At 44.8% G+C, this 17,015-nt stretch overlaps 1 pseudogene; it reads left to right on the top strand.

The window, feature by feature from the left end:
- The first annotated feature begins 13,215 nt into the window (after nucleotides 1-13,215).
- LOC141026837 (uncharacterized) lies at nucleotides 13,216-16,549 on the top strand (annotated as a pseudogene).
- The last annotated feature ends 466 nt before the right edge of the window (nucleotides 16,550-17,015 follow it).

The raw sequence follows: 17,015 nt of genomic DNA, 5'->3' as shown, positions 1-17,015 counted from the left end.
AGCGAGGGGCGCGCATCCTGCTTGCGACGGCCCATGCCGCCGCATCCGCCGCCGCCATGTCGGCAGCAAGGTGGGCCTCGGCTGCCGTCATCCTCTCCTTCCCACTGTGGGCACACCGTTCCCGGTTGGACTCATACTCCGGCGGACCGGTGATGGGGAAAGGGAGATTGGAAGGCTCCCAAGAGGGACACGATGATCCAGTGCCAGAGGGTCTGAGCGCCCGATGCGCCCACGCAATGGACTCGCGTCAGGCAGATCGGTCGGGCATTGTCCTCCCAGGAACGGTGGAGTGCAATGCGGACGACCATTTCCTCCTTCAAACTGCTTGGGACGACACCCCAGTCGACGGATCTATATTGGTCATCATCGGATCCGCTGCACGCCAAGACGGAGAAGGCCGGAGATCGCCGGACGGGAGTTCCGGTGGCGGAGGAGAGTGAACGGGAGTGGAGTGAAGTGGCTAGGGTCTGGCCCAGGCATCGGATGGGAAGGAATATATGTGGAGTCAAGTGGGTCAGCGTAGGCCGGGACCGACATGACGGACGCGCCTGGCACTTTCGGGCGGCCCCTTAGCCCGAGCGTCTGAAACCCGTTTGAGTTGCTCGTCAGGGTTAGTCTTTCGTGACTGGTCATTGACCGAGCCGTCTGCCCGGACGTATGATGGGGTTTTGGGTACTCGGTTGTAGATACTTTTATGTGGCCGCTACATCATATACGCGTACAACATGCTATTATAATATTCCGGGACAGTTAGAAAAATGTCTCACCTTTTGGGGTGTTATTTTTTGTTGCATCGTATTTATGATGTAGTAATTAATGGACGCCGATAACTGCCACACGTGTGGGCGTTAAGGAATCTGCCACACGTTCTGTGTGGTGCCTAAAAGGACCAGCCCACACGTCTGTGTGTGGGCAAAACAACTAGCGCCCACACGCCTCTTTTTTCCCTCCCGGTCCCTCTTACACGCGTGCGTGTGGGCGAAATAGATAACACCCACATGCCCGGTACGTCAGGCCTCGTACCTCGTGGTCCCGCACGTCCCACGTGACACTTTACCGCGCGCCCGCAGTTGCCATGGGCCGGACCCTCGTCCATGTTCGTTTAAGTGCAGTTGCCATGTCGCTGAACTACGGTTGCCATGTCGGACAACTACAGTTGCCATGTTTGCTCAACTGCAGTTGCCATCTCAGGTCATAGTTCCAGATTGCCATTTTTTGGACAACTACAGCTGTTGCCATGTGTGGTCTGGTCTACTGCAGTTGCCATGATTTTAAAACTTTAGGAGTTGCCACCTACTAACACTAGGCAGTTGCCATGTATCGCTACAAAAAAAGGCATGGCAAAAAAACATGTTCGGGTAAAAGAGAGAGTTGCCATGTGCTCACAAGCACGCTAGGGCAGTTGCCATGTAAAAAGAAAGAGTTGCCATCTGCTTACGTGCACGCTAGGGCAGTTTGCCATGTACCATGCAAAACATATGGCAACTGACATGTTCGGGTAAAAAAAAAGAGTTGACATCTGCTTGCAATCACACTAGGGCAGTTGTCATGTACACTGCAAAACGCATGGCAACTGGCAGCTTGGGTGTGGAAGAGGAGGCGGGCGTGTGGGCGAGATGGCAAACGCCCACACACCAGCCCTTGTGCATGACTGAAAACTAATGTGTGGGCGAACTGCTAAACGCCCACACACCGGCCCCTCCGTGTGGTAAAACGGATGTGTGGGCGACCTCTCCCACACACCACACACGCGAGTTGTCCTACGTGGCATACAAAATCAGCTAATTCGTACCAAAATTCATGCAGAAGTTACTGAACGATGATGAAGGTGTGTGGGTGAGTTGACTAACACCCACACATGTGGGCGTTACACTTTTCGTAATTAATTAAGCCTGGCTGAGCAGCTGCAGAGTTAAAAACATTGTTATGGCTGTCTGCACGATAGCACCAATTCGCCTGGCTGTGTGGAGTCCGGAGGGGCATGGACCAGTCGCCAGTGGAGCTTATAATCAGCGGGATAATAAAGTATTAAACAAAACTTATCACCACAATATAGTACAGTATAAAACAAGTGGAATAAAAATTATGTCTAATTGCTCGTGTGCCAGTATATTTTCTACTCCGATTATAGTACATCCGATGGTACAACATCGAGAGTGGTTCGATCGATAAAATTGAATATTCAAATCCAGACCGGTACGGTCAATTCCGGCTGCCGCATGACTGCCACGCCGGATCGCCGTCCGTACAACGCCTCCCGTTTTTCTTCGTGAGTTTTGTTTGTTTATTATTATTATATGTGGCCCGTACATGCGTATACATAGGTGCGACAAAATTAGTAGTTACGGTGATATCCGTACGCCGATCGCCTACTTTTTTACGTATTTGTTTCTAGCTGGCCGGGTAGACGTCTCAAGTGGACCGCGTTACGATCGAGATCATCAACAAAATAATGCATCAACCATTCGTGGACGAGCCACGATTCATGCACCGAAGATTTTTCTTTTCTTTTCTTTTCTTTTGATAACATTTACATGTATATCTGGCCAATAGAGTTTGTGGCTGGTAACCAAATTGTCAAATCAATGGCCTATGTCCTCTAGACTAGTATTGTTCTGCTTGGCTGAGAAAATACAATGTGAACATGGACCTGCAGCTTGCCCCGCAACGATCAATGTTTGTCAAATTTTATTATCATGAGTTGTGGCCGGTACATGTGTATACGTATGTATGTGCAAGTGAGAGTATTTTATATGTAGATAGCCGTCACGAGTACGACAGATACCAAGTGCAAGTGGTTTCCTGTCACCATACGCGGTCCGTACATACATGGATCGTCTCGTACGTCTACTTGTTTTTTTCCGGGGGAAACTAGTCTCGTTTTCTCATTCTCGGTGTGTATTTCTGTTGTCAAACTTTATGCATGCGCCGGTAGGATAGGATGCATGCTATGTATATGCAAGCATGTGTTTGTTTTCAAGTGGATCGCGTCACGATCGATCGAGATCGACAAAACAATGGTTGCACATACATGCATCGGCTAACATTCATGCACTTTTTTCAAGTGGGAGGAGGAGCATTCATGAGTGAGGCACGATTCATGGATCACCGAAGGTACGGTGTGCATATGTTTTGACCTGGCCGCGTGGGAAGGGACACGGGTGCGTGCGTGTACACCTCACAAATTCGTCGCCGGAAGAAAACAGATAGACAACTTGTGGCTGGTAAACTATTACTCCCTCTGTGTAGTGTCAAAAAATATTTTACATTATGAGACGGAGGGAGTAGTATGTACTTCCTCCATAAAAATATAAGAGCGTTTAGATCAGTGATCTAAACGCTTATATTATTTTTACAAAGGGAGTACGTACGTACTTTTTTAGTATTATCTAAAATAACTGATGAATTACGAATTTTCCATAATTTAGGTAAATGCTTTACGGTGCATAAAGAGTTGTCAAATAAATTGCGTGTGTCCTGTAACTGCCATTGTTCAGGGTCTTCTGTTTGCCTGATAGAATACGATGTGAACAAGAACCTGCTGGCCCTTCCGCAATTTGTGACCGGTACATGTACGCATGCAAGTAGGAGTATATATATGGCCGTCACAAGTACGGCATGTATTCTAGTGGTTAATGCGTTGTCCGTGCTGTGCACCGATTGTGTCATTTTCCCCTTTGTTTATAGTTGCGAAATTATGAATGAGACACGTATTAGTATGTAAAAAAGACAAATTAAACATCACTTTTCTGATTTCTTGGTGTGCATTTTCTTGGTCAAACTTTGTGCATGCATGTGACCGGGCGGTAAATTGTTATAGTAGATATCATACAACCCATTAAGGATGGCGCAAGGAGCGATCTCTCGCGATAGCCACGTCATCAGGGGCCGAGGGATATTTCCGCCTGCCCAGCGAACCCCAGGCCGAGCGATTGGGGTGTTCACCTCGTCACTTTTTACTAAGCCGGAGCGAGAGAAAAAAATAACAGAACAACGCCTCGGATTGGGCTGACCTAGCTTGGTCTCCCACGCGACCCTCTTCCCGCCGCCCGCCTCTTCCATCTTCCCGCCGCCCACCTCTTCTCCCCTCACATTATTCTCTTCCTCCTTGCCGCCGCCGCCCCCTCATCTCCCCAAGGTGAAGCAACACCACGACCACGCGCGGCTCGCTGCAACAACGTCCAGCCACAACAGCGAGGAACAACCCCCACGCTCGTCTTCTCCTCCTCTTCCCTGCCGTCCATGCCGCGGCATCCCACTCACCCACGTCTCGGCGTCGCTGCCGGTCAATTGCATCTGGAGGCGAGAAGAGAGATAAGCCACGCCCAGAGGAGGCCATCCCCGGCCTAAATCCTAAGGCGCCGTTCTGGAACAATCCCCTTCGCTGGCGATGGACATGCGGCTGGAGCTCTGGAGGAACTACCAGCACGGCAGGTAACCTGATCCATCCCTGCACTAATTCAGACACGGCCACTGATTCGGATCCGTTGTTCCTGCCTTCAGTCTACCGCGCAGCGCGAATGACAGATGCAATTGGCTGGATCGGACGGTCGCGAGGTGTGCGGGTGGGAAAGATGGAGAGATGGCGGGTGTAGGGGTGGCTGCTGTAGAAGGTGGGCAGAAGGAGGTGCTGCGCGGGGCCTCGACACTGGGCAGGTGCATCTCTTCTCTACAGCACATGGCGAGGCTGAGAGCCCAACCCCTCTGCTCGACGCCCTGGCCAAGTGGACGAGGGCTGGCTCCCAACCCCCCTCTGCTAGGTGCCCTAATTTCTCTTCCACCGTTGCTCTCATCGGCCGATTTTCTGCTGCGCCGCACCATATAGAAGTAGGGCACTAAGTATCCCTTATTTTTCGTGCACAAATTCATAGGGTTTCTGTTTTCTGAAGACCTGGTTACTGGGCCAACACGGTTATGTGACTTTGTCTTGCATTTTCATGAGCGTGATTTGTCAAAAAGTTTATTACTCTTTTCTGCCGATCATCCTCAACCTCAAGCACAAAACCACCTGTCGGAAAAAAAGAATCTCAGTCAACACTTAGCATGTGCTGCAGCCTTTAAGTATCCAAAGTTCTCGAACTTAGATGATGCCCTTAAATGGTATAACGAACACCATACTGAAATGTTTACTTCGGACGAAAGTTTCATTCAATTTGCTGCGCAAGCTAGTGATCCTTTTTTTTTCATAGCCAAGATCCTTTCTCAGGATGAAGGAGTGAGTAATTACCATCAGGTTCCAGTGACCCAAGATGCGAGTGCGAGTGCATATCAAATTATGAGTTATCTCTTGCTTAACTTAGAAATGGGTAGGAGAACGAATCTTCTTCCATCTTAAGACGGTAAAATCCAAGATGTGTACATGTGCTTGCGGGATGAGCTTAATAAATTCTTGGATACCAGATTGAATAATGTTAGTAGTAGTAATTAGAAGAAAAAACTCATAGATTCTATGTTAACCAGAAAGTTCGTCAAAGGATTGTTTATGCCATCTCCACAGGGGTCCGTCCGGTTCTTCCTCAAATGGGTTGCCTCAATCTTTATCAAAGTTTTGGTATCTAGCTTATCCAGCTACAGTATAGTATACTCCTTCCTTGCTCGATAGAGCTCTTTGAATCCGCTTCAACTAAATGCGTAAAATAGAGTAATTTCTTCAAAAGCCAGTTTCTTTCGAGAAGGCAGGAGGCCCATAGCGAGTTACAATAGTGCCAGTTCTTGTACGGAAGGCCGTAATTCCGGTAACCTCGACTGCTCTAAGAATGATCCGGGCTAGCCGGGCACATCACATCAAAGTTAGGTCATTTGTCAAAAACATGGCAAATAGCTCAGTTGGTTTGGTAAGGGAGCTATTCTCTCACTTAAACCACTCCCATATTAGGTATTCTATCTCGTCTTAAAGTTCCCCCGCATTACCCATAACTTACCACCTGTATCTCCGGAACTCAAATCGCAAAATGACAATGCTTTCGATAGTCTGTACTAAATTACTTTGTACGAATGCACATCTCGGCCGTCGGATAGCTGATCACCATTTCAAAGTCTATATCCGTGGTTCAAGAAATGGAATTGCTATTCTCGATTCAGACAAGACACTGATTTGTTTACGTAACGCTCTTCATTTTATAGGATCTCCCAGTCGTCAAAAAGGCCGTTCCTTCTTTTTAAAGACCAATCATTTATTTATTTATGAGATAACGGAAGAAATGGCGAGCTATTTAAGAAGCTATTTAAGAAATGTGAATTGGGAAGTGATCTTATTCCCTCCTCCCCACTCTCAACCACCATATCCTGATCAATAAACATAAAAGCTGCCGCATACGGAACATGAATATCACCACCGACCTCTTCATATTTCATACCGAACCGCTGGTCGACATCAGCACTCTCTGCTAACTTAACGGTCTCAATATCCCCCACCAAGAAATTGGATTCTCTCGGAGGTCTTCCTTGAAAATTAGGGTCCTCTTCCACTTTCCGGTTGTACGCTTCCAGCCTTATTTGATACTTATCCTGTAGCTTAGTGATGTAGGGGTTTTTCCGAGTATCGGCAGTATTCGTTTTCTTTGGCCTTCTCGGTATACTAGAGACTAGGGTTTGTAAGAAATCCAATTTCATCAATTCTAAGCACGGTAACGGCAGTGCTCCTATCCAACGGCCGGGGATCTATTCGATTTCTCAATTTGCTAATGCCTATAAGCTTAGGTTGTTATTTCATCGTCTTGCGCTAAAAAGGCACCCTCCTATTATGCTAACAAAGGGACGGATAACGGCAAAGCGGAACAGCAATAGCGAAAGCAGGCGGCGCAATCCCTAAAAAAAGAATCAAAATAGAGAAATTTAGAGCGTTGCGAATTTCCTTCTTTTGATAATGCTACCCACACAGTCACGGCTCCTATCCGGTCACCGGGTTAAACAATTGATTCCTCTCAACGCATCCCCGCGGTAAAGAGCTAGTCGTATTCTTTTGATAATTCTCTAGTTGTATTCAAGCAAGAGTCCTCGGCATCCTACGAAAACAAGCGCTAGGAATATCAATAGCGTTAGCGTTAGCGTCCTGGCCTTTGCTTGGGGATTCCTCTATGGAATTCCAAACATGCCATTGCTTTGCCTTTGCTCGTCCCTTTGATTCAATCCTTCTTCTCCTCGAAAGCTACAACTAGAAAATATATTCTTCTTTGCCGGTGCGAACCCTTCTTTTGAATAACAACCATTGGCAAGACCAGCGAAATCCGAATACTAATCCGAGGAAAGCCCATCCCTACTTCCCTTTGCTGTTGTTCCTCGAAATCCTCTACTAGTCATTGGTTTCAAAGCAAAGGTATCCGGTATAGGGGGTCGTGGGCAGGTTAGTGTTTCATTTCGATAGGTGATAGTGGTATACCCAAACCATATGGTATAGGTCTTGGAAAGGAAAGTAAATCAAGTCCATCTTACAGGATTTCTTCACTTGCTTGGGCTTAAGCGGTACCAGTACCCGGAGAATAGTTCAATTCTCTTTCTCCACATGACACCCTTGTGTTGTCAAACTAATGAATCCCTCTCCGCCCCTGCTCCGACAAAGCAATAAGCACTAGGGTATCCACCCACCCGCCAGTTCGAATAGCCGGTTTCCTCCCCTTCCGCTCAAGCTAAAGGTTCTGGGCTACGGCTTCCGGTTCCGTATTCCGATTCGTCTTCGGATAGCATTAGAAAATCCCTTTCATGCCTTGCCAATACAACTATTATTTTTCTTAGCCGAGGAGCCTTTGGAAGTACCGTTGTTGGATCGGATTGAGCCATTATAGGATCGGATAAAGATTCACTCTTTGCCAATGCCTGCTTCCTTGGTTTCCTACTTTCTGCATCGAAAGTGACTTTTTGCTCAGTATCGAGAACCACTTCTTCTCCTTTTCGAGGCGTAGATCGCCCGTCATCTGATTTGCTTCGTCAAAGCGGATAGCATTATGGAATTGATTATATTCGTAGAAAAAGCACCCCTATTTAATAAGTCCTCGGAAATCAGATGACGCCTACAAGAACGTGGTCAGTGCCTATGCACTGGATGTAGGATTCCAGTTATTTGCTCTCTTTTGGGATATATAGTTTTCTAGAGCCATGAACTCGGTACTCATATACTTTTATCACAAGCATTACTCTTAGCGATGGGATGTGATTTTAACCGATAACATATTTTCTTGTAGTGGATGTAGCTTCTTATTGGACTCATGCTTCTAGAAGTGGGCGTAACGACTCTGGTTTCGTTGGGCCTCAAGTAGCAGCTAGAGCAAGGGGGTGGTTCATCATTGTGGCTCTGTAGGCCTCCAATAGACAACATCAATAATAAGGATAGGAGTTGTCTGCTTCATATCGCCTCTGTCTCCGCCCAAGTTTCAGTTTACAGGTTATTCTCTTTTCTTTCTTTTCTTGGGCACTTCTCTCTTATGTTAACTCATCAGATTTGATTTGGAATGAACTGCAGGATGTGTTTGAGGGTGGCTTCTGCTTGTTCATGAAGGCAACTAAGGAGAAGTTGATTAAATTTCTTAAAGGAAACAAAGATTTCATTTTCAGACAGGTAGGAAACTCTGAATGCCCTGCTTTTATGCATTGTAAAGCCTTGACAGCAGTGTAGGTGTTCCTTGTGTTGTTCAGGCTGAGGGCATTGCTGATGAGTTGCTGGAGCGTGTTAATTGGCTGGCGAATCTGGCTATTTATGCTCCTTAATTTTTCATATTTGTATTGGAACTATTTACTAAATTTTATGCCAACACGAGTTTAGTATCTTTTTGATAATATTAGTTACACATCCAATCTGTCCTCAATGCTTTAAACCAAAGATTCAGTGTTCAAACTGGTCTATATATGCACATGGCAACTGAAGATAAGATGGTTATTTATTCTTCTCATCACAGAGAAGGCATTTAGACATTTATGCTCTCAGATCAGATAAGTTTTCTACACACGAACTCAAATACTCAGATATGTTACTGTACTAATTTATTTCTAAGAGACATCGTACTGTTGCTATGAAGGGTTGGTACTACCATCATTTGACTACTACTACAAGATTAAAGGAGCTGGTGATTATGGACGTTCCAAATTCTTCACCTATGGTGCCCTTTTATGTTGCTTATCCGGTTCTAATATTTTGTGAGGGGCGTTGGAGATCGGGTTATTCACACCATGAAAGCCTGCTTTCAAGTGTCCAACCTTTATTTTTTTCATTTCAAAACAAACACACGCAGAGAAACGGGTAATAGTTCCCATGATTGCTCACATGTCCTATGAAACCTATTCTTCCTTTTTCATCTCAGGCTGACTTTTCTTCTTCCTTTTCAGTTTCTATCAATCGCGAGTTCAAGGAAACATTTGTATTTATGATCTTAAAGGGTACTGTCCTTTTCTACATGGAAGAAAAGAACAGAAGAAACTGCTCCCTACACAATAGTGATCACAACCCGCAGGTATGAGTTTCTTGGGGGTCTATTTTGCCTAAATTTTGTTATTCACATGAAAAAGTAGTAGAGATCTTAGGACAAAGAACAATATTTAATCATAGAAGTGGGAGAAGACAAGACATTGACAGTTGATTTTCCCGTAGGGAAATGATAGAAGGGAGAGATTTATGACGAGGCAAGAACTTATTGATGCTGCTAAAGCCATTGGTCTGTCATAATATGCAAGGGAGTGCAGTTTCAGTGATTCAGTATACCTTACTGTTGCTGATTCAGTTGATATTTTAGTGCGTCACTAACTATGCTCATTGTGTTATCAGCTGCCCAAACAATAGTAAAGCAAAATAGGAGAATTCTCAGGATGACTTCTACACTAGTTGGAGCTGCATAACAACGTTAGCAGCTAATGAACTGGTTGTGAAATGGAGTAACCTTGCAAAGTAATATACTAAGCTCATCTCCATGTTTATCATACGTTTTCTACCATTTATTTAAAATAATTGGATATTTTACAGGTATACACCCCACTCATTTTATAGGCATGTATTAGATTTCACAAGTCTATACCTCTATACCTATACTAATTAGAGACTCTCAAGAAATTCCCACGTTAATCAGTAATTAGGAGCCGTTAATCTGGTGGGGCCGAGTTATTATGGTGTAGATCAATCCTAGAAACTCCCACGTCAAAAAAATTCCCTAGAAAAAAATCTGGTGGGGCTGAGTTATTATGGTGTAAATAAATCCTAGAAACTCCCACGTTACAAAAATTTCCTAGAAAAAAAAGGTGTAGATCAATCCTAGAAACTCCCACGTCACAAAACTTTCCTAGAAAAAAAAAACAGGTGCGCTCTGCCTCTCTCCCAATCTCTCACGATTCTCTTCTCTCCTCTCGATCAGCCCCATCTATCTCAATAGGCCAAACAAAAATAGATCGATCAACAGGGGCTCTTCTCCTCACGCTCCATGTACGCCGCCGCCATGGCCGCCCCAAGCCTTCGATCAATAGGGGCTCTTCTCCTCACGCTCCATGTATGCCGCCGCCCTGGACGCCCCAAGCCTTCTATTTCAATCAGCCAAACAAAAGAGATCAATCAAGGGTAGACTTTTCTCCCCATGCGGTGTGCACAACGCCATGGTGGCCGCCCCATGCCTTCAACAAGTTGACCCTTGATGTTTTGCCTATACATCTACAACCCGATGTCTCTGCGTTAGCATGTTCTGCCCGCGAAGACATAGAGGACGTGAAGATCCATGGCACCACGTGTGATACGCTGGCGACAATATGTATGGTTTCCTGGCAGCATGAGCAAGGTTTCCTCGATTCCTCCCACCCATACATTATTACCTTTCCTTTATACGTACCTTAGCTGCCTCTGATCATCCGATGGATAAAAGCATGGATGGATGCATCTACCTGCATCGTCTATTTAACTTAATATGAGGAGATCCGCTGGGAGATAAGTTGCTGACTTGCTATCACCTGCAGAAAAATTAAAGTAATTCAATCAGCTATATGTGCAAAGGGAATTCATTACCTTTGATACTTAAGCATGCATATGACCGATTAGATTGAGGCTGGGAACGTAGAATCGCATCGATAATACCAATGGCCATCATCAATCAAAAAGACTCGGACGCGTTCAACTCATGTCGTAGTGCCCCAAGGATGGGCTGTCGCTACTTAGACAAAGGCTTAGGTAAGGCCTGCATGATGAGAGTATACATTGTATGTCGCTGAATGTACGGCAGAATGACTCATCTTAAGGCATCCAATTTCCAGGTTAGCAGACCGATGTGCATGCTTGGTTCTATGTTCTTCACATCAGAGACGGACAGGAGTAACTTATGATGGAGTCCGAAGAAAATTCCCAGAAAGAACTGTACTGCAGCATATGCTGTTGTCTCATTTGCGGAGAAAAAATGCTTTTAAAATTGAACCCCTCAAGATGGTACATTATGTTTCAGTTCTTATGTTTGTTAGTCTTTTTTCTGAGTTCTAATTCGTGTAGTTCCGTTCCTTTCCTTTTTTACAGAATAGTATATGCACTATATAAAGTAATTTATGCCCTGAGAGAGCCATAGCACCGGAGGCCTAGCTGTTTGGGTCTCGGGCGTGAGACAACTTTGGATTGTTCAGGTCAACGCTGCCGGAGCCGTTGTTTTGGAAGCCACACCTGCCACCGCCCAGTTTAATAGACCAGGAAAATCAGGAGCTTCATACATGCATGTTGAGGCATCCAATCGTAATGTACATAGCAATTTCAACTGTGCAATACTGCCGCATGCATTGAAGTATGTGTAGGTTGATCTATGGAGAGCACACTACAGCAGGTACATCAGAATAAAAATAACACAATTTACTGCTTGCATTATTTCAATATTTCATTTGATTATTCAAGCTTTATAAGTGCGTGTTACCGGATCTCCGTTTCTCCTAATTATGTTGTGGCGGTTGCAGCGCGTTCAGGCAGGAGTAGCCCCCACTAGTAGAAAAATGGTCAAATGTCAAGCGCATTAGTGCCGGTTTGCTTTTGAGCCGGCACTAATGTGTGCATTAGTGCCGGTTCCAACGGCTAGCCAGCCGCTTTCATTAGTACCGGTTCGTGGCCGATCTTTAGCACCGGTTCGTGCCACGGACCGGTACTAAAGTGAGTGGTGGCAGGATGTTGTCAGTCCGGGGCCCCTCCAGCACCTTTAGTACTGGTTCATGGCACGAACCAGTGCTAAAGGTCGTCGTACATAAACCCTTCGTCCACCCGAGCTCGCTCTGTTCTTCCCCTTTCGCCTCTCCTCTCTGTTCTTCCCCTCTTCCTCTCGAGCTCATCACACATTTTGCCCAAAATTTGTCAAGATTTGAAGGCCCCCATCCATTCAAATGATCACAAAGGTTAGCAACTTTGTCCTTTCATCTCTCATTGCTAGATTAGCTCTTGCAATGCTTTGTATAGTGATTAATTTATGAGTTTAGTAATTTGGTAGAAAATATATGTGCTAGTATTTGATTTATATGCAATTTGTGGTCAAAACTAACACTTAGTTTGCATATGTAGGTGTGGTTTACTTAGTGCCTTCTAAATCTCCGTCGTAACCACAGTCGATCGTCCGCACCGTTCCGTCGCCGGCACCACCTTGTGGTGAGCCTCTTGTTCATGAATGTTTTACATTACCAAATTGATGTTTGTGTGATTTGGATATATAGTTACTCGTATAATTATCTTACCCGTACGTTGTTTGTTATACATAGTGCCATGGTTTTGATATCCGTCCCCGTCGGCCCTCGTCCTTGTTATGATTCGGATGTGGTATATTCTCTTTTAAAACTAGTTGTTGCATTTCGTGTTTATGACAAATTATGCCCATCAAGTTGACATAGATATTTTTGTCTAGGAGGTTTGTGAACCGGAAATTCCAACCGACCCTATTGTCGAGAGGTTAAATTTAGTTGAAAGAGAAAACGAGTATTTGAAAGAAAAATTGAAAAGAATTGAGGGGGGGAAGATGGAATTGGAGTTGCATGTTGCCGATGTCGTCGATGATCACAAGATCAAGATGGAGAAAATGCGCTTGAAGATTAGAAGATTAGAAAATATGCCATTGATAGTGAGGCTTTGTATCATTATGCTGTTGGATCAATTGTTATCTTAGTTGCGATCTTGATCGCATTTGTTGTTGCATTTAAATTCTTTAGTTAGAGAGTTATTTGTTTGTTGCATTTAAGTCTTGTATGAACTTTATGTATGAACTTGTATTAATTTGGTCTATTCGGTGTTGTGTAATGAAGATGAGCCGGCAATGGATGTAGGATGACCGATGCTCTCCCGAGTTCATTAATGGCGTGCAAACTTTTCTGCTTGCGGCTGAGGCAAACAAGCGGGCGGATGGTTTTATGCGTTGTCCATGTTTAGTCTGTAAGAATGATCACAATTACTCTACGTCAAGAACCATTCACGTCCACCTGTTTAAGTCCAGTTTCATGCCCCACTATAATGTTTGGACCAAGCACGGAGAAAGAGGGGTTATGATGGAAGACAATGAAGAAGAAGAGGACGACGACAACTATCCTGGCCATGGGTTCCCTGAATACGATGATACAACAATGGGGGAAGAAACTGAGCCGGCAATGCGGGAAGAAGCTGAAGAAGAGGCATCAGATGAGCCCGCTGATGATCTAGGTCGGGCCATTGCCGATGCAAAGAGAAACTGTGCAAATGATTTGGAGAATAAGAAGTTGCAGCGCATGTTAGAGGATCACAAGAAATTGTTGTACCCGAATTGCGAAGCTGACAAGAAAAAGTTGGGCACCACACTAGAATTGCTGCAATGAAAGGCAGAGAATAGTGTATCTAACAAGGGATTTGCAAAGTTGCTGGTAATGATAAAGAATATGCTTCCAAAGGACAACGAATTGCCCGAGAGTACGTACGAAGCAAAGAAGGCTGTCTGCCCTCTAGGGTTAGAGGTGCAGAAGATACATGCATGCCCTAATGACTGCATCCTCTACCGCGGTGAGTACGAGGATTTGAACGCTTGCCCGGTATGCGGTGCATTGTGCTACAAGATCAGGCGCGATGACCCTGGTGATGTCGAGGGCGAGCGCCCCAGGAAGAAGATTCTTGCCAAGGTGATGTGGTATGCTCATATAATACCACGGTTGAAACGTTTGTTCCAAAACAAAGAGCATGCCAAGGCGATGCGATGGCACAGAGAAGACCGTAAGAAATACGGAAAGTTGAGAGTACCCGCTGACGGGTTGCAGTGGAGAAAAATTGAGAGAAAGTATGGGAAGGAGTTTGCAAATGACGCAAGGAACGTATGGTTTGGTTTAAGTGCAGATGGCATTAATCCTTTTGGGGAGCAGAGCAACAACCATATCACCTGGCCTGTGACTCTATGTTTGTATAACCTTCCTCCTTGGTTGTGCATGAAGCGGAAGTTCATTATGATGCCAGTGCTCATCCAAGGCCCTAAGCAACCCGGCAACGACATTGATGTGTACCTAAGGCCATTAGTTGAAGAACTCTTATAGCTGTGGAATGGAACAGGTGTACGTGCGTGGGATGAGCACATGGGGGAAGAATTTGACCTAAAGGCCTTGCTGTTCGTGACCATCAATGATTGGCCTGCTCTCAGTAATCTTTCAGGACAGATAAACAAGGGATACCGCGCATGCACGCACTGTTTGGATGATACCGACAGTATATATTTGGACAATTGTAGGAAGAATGTGTACCTGGGACATCGTCGATTTCTTCCGAGCAGGCATCCCGTAAGAAAGAAAGGCAAGCATTTCAAAGGTGAGGCGGATCACCGGACGAAGCCTCGCCACCGTACTGGTGCTGATGTACATGATATGGTTAAGGATTTGAAGGTAGTCTTTGGAAAGGGTCCTGGCGGACAACCTGTTCCGAATGACGCTGACGGACGCGCCCCCATGTGGAAGAAGAAATCTATATTTTGGGACCTGCCCTATTGGAAAGATCTAGAGGTCCGCTCTGCAATCGATGTGATGCACGTGACGAAGAATCTTTGCGTGACCCTGCTTGGCTTCTTGGGCGTGTATGGGAAGACAAAAGATACACCTGAGGCACGGGAGGACCAGCAACGTATGCATGGAAAAGACGGCATACATCAGGCTGAGGGCATTTACCAAAGAAGAGAAGGAAATGTTCTTTGAATGCCTGCTCAGTATTAAGGTACCGTCTGGCTTCTCGTCGAATATAAAGGGAATAATAAACATGGCAGAGAAAAAGTTCCAGAACCTAAAGTCTCATGACTGCCACGTGATTATGACGCAACTGCTTCCGGTGGCATTGAGGGGGCTTCTACCAGATAACGTTCGATTAGCCATTGTGAAGCTATGTGCATTCCTCAATGCAATCTCTCAGAAGGTAATCGATCCAGAAATCATACCAAGGTTAGAGAATGATTTGGTGCAATGTCTTGTCAGTTTCGAGTTGGTGTTCCCACCATCCTTCTTCAACATCATGACGCACGTCCTAGTTCACCTATGCGAAGAGATTAGCGTTTTGGGTCCTGTATTTCTACACAATATGTTCCCTTTGAGAGGTTCATGGGAGTCTTAAAGAAATATGTTCATAACCGTGCTAGGCCAGAAGGAAGCATCTCCAAGGGCCATGAAAATGAGGAGGTCATTGAGTTTTGTATTGACTTTATTCCTGACCTTAAGCCGATTGGTGTTCCTGAATCGCGGCATAAGGGCAGACTGGATGGAAAAGGCACACTAGGAGGGAATCAAAAAAATATGTATGGACGGACATTCTCTCACTGAAGCACACTACACAGTTATACAGAATTCCGCCTTGGTGGCTCCGTATATGGACGAACACAAGAATTTTCTACGCTCCAAACACCCGGAGCGGTCTGATGACTGGATTACACGTGAACAAACCAGGAGTTTCGCCAGCTGGTTGCAGACACGTACCATGCATGACGCCTCTATTGAAGATGACCTGTACTCGCTGTCCCAGTTACCATCTACGAATATAATGACTTTCAAAGAGTACGAGATAAATGGTAATACATTTTACACGATCGCCCAAGATAAGAAGAGCACCAACCAAAACAGTGGTGTTCGCTTTGATACAACAACCAAGACGGGAAAGGAAACATATTATGGTTACATAGAGGAGATATGGGAACTTGACTATGGACGTGATTTGAAGGTCCCTTTGTTTCGGTGCAAATGGGTCAATATGACAAGATATGGGGTAACGGAAGACCCGCAGTATGGAATGACAATAGTGGATCTCAACAATCTTGCGTATGCAGACGAACCATTCGTCCTAGCTAATGATGTGGCACAGGTTTTCTATGTGAAGGATATGTCTACCAAGCCGAGAAAAAGAAAATATAAGGAAGCGAATGCATTATACGATGAGCCAAAGCGCCACATAGTTCTTTCCGGGAAGAGAAACATCGTGGGAGTGGATGACAAGACAGACATGTCAGAAGATTATGAAAATTTTGATGAAATTGCTCCATTCACAGTGAATATTGACCCGAGCATCCACTTAAATGATGAAGATTTTCCATGGCTATGGCGCAAAGGGACATACGCGAAGAAAAAGTTTCACACCCAAAGATCTGGGATGTGATCGGCTTCACTATCATCAATTTCTTCTGTGTTTCACATCCAGGAGGGAATCTCTGTAATAGTTAGGGTAGTTATGTGTTTTGGCTTTTGAAACGCGAAGAAATTTATGTGCAAACAAATTCTTTCATGCATTTACTGATTTTTTCAGCTAAATGACCCTGAAATTGAAAAGCATTTCAAATGAACTCAAAAAAGGTTGAAAGTTGGCATGGTATCATAATTTCACCCACATAGCATGTGCAAAAAAGTAGAGAGGGTTACCGCAAAAACTGGATGCACTTCGTGTATAAAATGGACAATCTCTTTCGAAGTATCAGGGTTTCGGACGAAAACTCATCCGTTACAAAGGGATTTCATTTTTTAAATAACCTAAGCATTACCAAATTGAATATAATGATAAAACACACTAATATTAAACATAAGAAAAAAGAATCACTGAAAATCTATTTTCAAAGTTAAGTTATTCA

The sequence above is a fragment of the Aegilops tauschii genome, chromosome 1 (genome assembly GCF_002575655.3).
Source record: "Aegilops tauschii subsp. strangulata cultivar AL8/78 chromosome 1, Aet v6.0, whole genome shotgun sequence".
In the NCBI taxonomy this organism is placed as follows: Eukaryota; Viridiplantae; Streptophyta; class Magnoliopsida; order Poales; family Poaceae; genus Aegilops; species Aegilops tauschii.
The sequence above is the reverse complement of the archived record's forward strand: the minus strand, read 5'-3'. Positions and strand labels throughout refer to the sequence as shown.